The sequence below is a fragment of the Engraulis encrasicolus genome, chromosome 23, assembly GCF_034702125.1.
Source record: "Engraulis encrasicolus isolate BLACKSEA-1 chromosome 23, IST_EnEncr_1.0, whole genome shotgun sequence".
NCBI lineage: Eukaryota > Metazoa > Chordata > Actinopteri > Clupeiformes > Engraulidae > Engraulis > Engraulis encrasicolus.
In genome coordinates this window covers 24784278-24789277 of record NC_085879.1, presented here as the reverse complement: position 1 = coordinate 24789277, position 5000 = coordinate 24784278, and the positions used below count along the sequence as shown (strand labels likewise).

Genomic DNA, 5000 nt, shown 5'->3' with positions numbered 1-5000 from the left:
TGTCCTAATATCCTCACGTTTTAGTAGTTAGAAATAGGTGTTCAGCGGTTGAGCTACTCAAAATAGTTCTGGTTACTGAATCTCTATACCTTGTTCTTGTCCAAGTGTCCCCAACATGACAGTCCTTTCACAAAATTTGCGTGATACTGGAAAGTTCTGTCCGGCTCTGGAATTTCTGTTGTTCCCGTGCTGTGTTTCCACATGTATAGAAAAGTTTCTTGAATTTACAAACAGCAGATTCATTACAAAAGCGCAAGTCAAGAGCTGCCACGCAAAATTTGAGCTGTCAGAGAGGACAGTGCAACGAATGGCCTTTTCACTTTCTGACGCTTCGTGGAATTAACAGAATGGAAAGTGTCTCGCCGCGGTGTTGGTTAGCCTATTTGCGCTTTCACTTCTTTCTTTATGATTTATTTGAATTGGGCCATTTCACATTTGAGCAGACATTGTTATGTTGTTAATTTAAAGAAACCTAGACTATTTTTTACCTTGTCCACTGGAGGAGGGAGACAGGACACTTTTTTTTTGCACAAGATTACGCGCACTGGCGTGCCAATACCGTTCCAACCTGTGGGTCATGGATAAGTGCAGAGATGTTCCACCATTTTGTCATTTTGTCACTTTAGGACTATCGCCTATACCTCAATAAATGTTTCGAAATGTATGAATGTATGGAATTGCTGTATGTATTCCCTTAAAAAAAAAAAAAAAAGTAAAACTTTTTTTATATATATAATTTTTTAACTTCAATGCATCAAATTAATGTCATCTCGCGGGCCAGGCAGAATAGATGGCGGCCCAAAATTGGCCCGCGGGCCCCTATTTGCCGACCACTGACCTAAACAGTCCTCACTGGTCTTGCCTGCCTATCCATCTGTGTTGGATTCTTATTTGTTTCTTTCGATTCCTCTTTCCGCCTCTTTCGCTTCTTTCTTTAAAAACTTTATTTGTTTGTTTCTGTCCTAATGTTCTTTTTCACCCCCTAATTCTTTTTCAGTGTCTCTCCCCTTCTTTCTTCTTCTCCATTTCTCCCCCTGAAGCAATGCTAGGCTTTTTTTGTTTGTTTGTTTTCGTCCTTCAGCCCTACAGGTGAAAAAGCAGACTGTGTGTCTTTCTGTCCCTCTTTTTTATGTCTATTTCTCCCTGAATGCAAAACCAAAAGGTTTCCCTTGTAAGCATATCTGTCATTCTGATGCAGTTATTAGTCCTACTTGGAAGGACGGGGTTCCCCGCCACTTTTACTTGGTGCCTGCATCACCCATAGTTAGTTGTAAAGTAGGGCTGCACAATATATCGAAAATGTATTGAAATCGAGATATCAAAAGTGGCGATATGTGTATCGTGAAAATGACGTAATTATCGCGAACATGTAAAACATTTCTGTGCAGTCCAATCACTTGCTGAATGTCAACAAATGCGCAAGAAGCCCGCCATGACCAAAGCCACCGAGACCGAGAAATTAGTGACAAGAAAAACTATGTTTCTAATTATCGTTTAAATGTCGTAAGCAAGGTATTGCATGCTGTTATGAGTATCGATTTTTTTCTGATATTGTGCAGCCCTATTGTAAAGTAAATGCAGAAGGCACCTCTTACCCTATGGATGATCCACTTAATTAACCAATCTCGGAAACGTTATTTTAAGGTTGAAATAATATACTTAGTGTTGCTTTAATTGGATTAAACTGGGTGACACTTGGACAAGGGCAGTCGAGCTTATAATTGAGGGCCATAAAGTTAAGTGCATTATCGCTTGGTCTTACTGCATTTTGTTGGTCAGAGGTTGGCAGATGCAGACAGCAAGCTTGTTATATCTTAACGTCTTGAACACATGCAACTCTCTGGTTTATTTTTATTAATAGGTGAAGAATTTAAGTTCCTCTGGCTAAGGAGAGATGATGCTAATTCAGCGTTTCAACCTTACACCGCAGCAACAACTTTCCCCTTTTTTCCGCAACACTTCTGCTCACACCTTTCTCATGTATACCCACAAGCAGAAGACACGGCGTCTATACATTCTAAAGAACTCTGATTGGCTTATATTATTTTATAGTTCAGAACAATCACTCTGAAATGGATCCCTACAATATCGTTCACTCAGTATGTTGTCGTCATCGTAGTTGATTATGTGAACGGCACCATTCACCAGAATTGTAACAATTTTTACGATGATAATTTCAGTTATCTCTATAGTTTCCGTTGTAGATGTGAACAGGCCTTTACTCCAGGGGTTCCCAGCCTATTCCAACTCGGGCCCCACTTAAAATTTTCACAAAATGTTTAAAGATTGAGATACACAAAGTTTGAGAATCACAACTTTTACACCATGGCAAACAGCTTTGCTCCTTATTTCACATCATTTTGTCTGAAGAGAAACTTTTGTTTTTGCCCACTGCACTGACTGCTAGTGACTACTAGTGACTGGCGGGGGCATTTGGGGGTGCTCTCCAGCCAACTCCCATCACAGGTGAAGAGAAGGAAGCTGAGCCTGCTGACTCGGGGCTCTGATTGGCAGAAACTGTCACCTGGCTGGAATGGAGCCTTCAGACGGCCAATCATCTTGTCTGTGGAGAGAGAGACACAAGAGGGGAGAGAGAGACACAAGAGGGGAGAGAGAGACACAAGAGGGGAGAGAGAGACACAAGAGGGGAGAGAGAGAGACGAGGGCAGAGGGTGAGACAGAGAAAGAATGACAGAGAGAGAGAAAGAGACCCAGAAAAGAAAACAAATCTGCCACAAGACACCACGACAGTCTCCATTTCGGCCTCCAGAGTGTGTGGGGGTAGTTTGAGATCTGCTACAGATGGCAGCTTGTTTGCTCAGGCCGACAGCAGGCTTCAGCAGTGGGGTGGAGTGAGGTGAGGTCGGGTGAGGTGGCAGACATCTTCCACTAGCCGCGGGCAGATTGCGATTACGATGGAGTGGCCTGGCCACCATGTTTTGGCGGTGCCCTCACCTCGTCTGATCCCAGAGAGCCGCACTGAGGGGAGATATAACCTCCATCTTCTTCGTTTAATAGCTCTGGACCCTCTCAGCAACACACACACACACACACACACACACACACACACACACACACACACACACACACACACACACACACACACACACACACACACACACACACACACACACACACACACACACACACACACACACACACATCCCATTGTCTAGACGCCCGGCCTAGGAGCAAAGTGCTATTTGCAATTTGCAGGCGCTTTTAAAGTCGCCACTAAAGCAATGAAAGTTCTTCTTCATCTCTCCGTCTTTCACGTAATCTATCTATCTTTGAGTGTGTATACGCCATCTTGCCGTCTGTCTTTCTTTTACTCTTTCTTTCCTTTCTCCCCTTGTTCCTTCCCCACTCTCCCCTCGTATCTCTTCACTTGAGTGGAACGTCTTGCTGTTTTCTTTCACTCTACTCCTCCTTTCCTTTTCTTCTCGGTCTTATCCCCCACTCTCCTCTCCTCTGTTGTCTTCACCCACCCCCCCATGTGTTTCAGACTGAGCACTTCAGCCGGCTGGGTGAGGGAACAAAAAAAAAGTCATGAATCTTCCGTAATTTCCCCCCTCAGCTAAAATGTTGGGCTTGAGGAGTAATGATGGCACCAAACAGCTGAAACTACACATGCATAGCTCTGTCTGTCTGTCTGTCTCTCTGTCTCTGTCTCTCTCTCTCTCTCTCTCTCTCTCTCTCTCTCTCTCTCTCTCTCTCTCTCTCTCTTTTTTCTGCTGTCTCTCTCGCTCTCGCTGTTTCTCTTGCTCTCTCTCTCTCTCTCTCTCTCTCTCTCTCTCTCTCTCTCTCTCTCTCTCTCTCTCTCTCTCTCTCTCTCTCTCTCTCTCTCTCTCTCTCTCCCCCCTTTGTCTCTCTCTCTCAATCTTTTTCTCTCTCTCTCTCTCTTGCTGTTTCTCTTGCTCTCTCTCCCCTCCTCTCTCTCTCTCTCTCTCTCTCTCTCTCTCTCTCTCTCTCTCTCTCTCTCTCTCTGTCCCCCCTGTCGTGCTCTGCAGGAGCCACTTTGTAACCCCCATCGCAGGACGCTGTTCAAATTAGCGCCCATAACTGAGGCCTCTGCAGATTGATTTTTAAAATGCAGCAAGACAGCCTGTCAACAGAGGGATGCTTCATTTGTTCTGGAGTGTGTGTGTGTGTGTCTGTGTGTGTCTGTGTGTGTGTGTGTGTCTGTGTGTCTGTGTGTGTGTGCGTGTGCGTGTCTGTACGTGCGTACGTGCATATGTTTGCGAGAGAGTGAGTGAGTGCGTACGTACTTGCATGTGTTTGCGAGCGAGAGAGAGACTGAGTGCGTGTGTGTTTGTTGGATTCCATTTTTTTTTTCCGCCGTGGCTGCACTATTTTTGTAAGCCTAAACGATCTTTTAGGCGTACACCAGTCAGCATAATGAGTCATGTATTAAAAAAAACACACCACCTCCAGCTACTCTCTCCAGTTTTCATGGCTGTATAGGTGTCTGGCGTGCTGTGTACTGTATTACCACACACTCCCCACTCAGCATTAGAGTTAATTATGTAGAATTCGACCCAGCCCTCTTCAAAGGCTCTCTCTCGCTCTCTCTCTCTCGCTTTCTCTCTCGCTTTCTCTCTCTCTCTCTCTCTCTCTCTCTCTCTCTCTCTCTCTCTCTCTCTCTCTCTCTCTCTCTCTCTCTCTCTCCCCCATGATAAGATAGGGATGTTTTTCAGTTAATAATACGTGCACGCCTCGAGAGAATAAGCAGCCGGAAGATGAAAGTTCTCCCGGGGAGAAAAAAAAGAACAAAAAAGTTTAAGGTGTGGTGCTGCTGGGGAAAATGTCTGCCTCTAAACAAAAGAGGAAGAACTAACAAACAGCAAAACGACCAACCCCACCATCCCAAGCAGAGCAACCAACCCCCCCCACAACTACCACCACCACCACTACCCCCATCCCAAGCAGAGCAACCCCACCACCACCACCACCACCACCACCACCATCAACCACCACTTCCTCCCCCACCTCCGCTACCG

General features: G+C 45.2%; 1 protein-coding gene across 1 annotated transcript in view; it reads left to right on the top strand.

Annotated features, from left to right (window-relative positions):
- Window positions 1-5000, top strand: part of tspan17 (tetraspanin 17) — a 52793-nt gene that overhangs the window by 23526 nt on the left and 24267 nt on the right. The window lies entirely within an intron of this gene.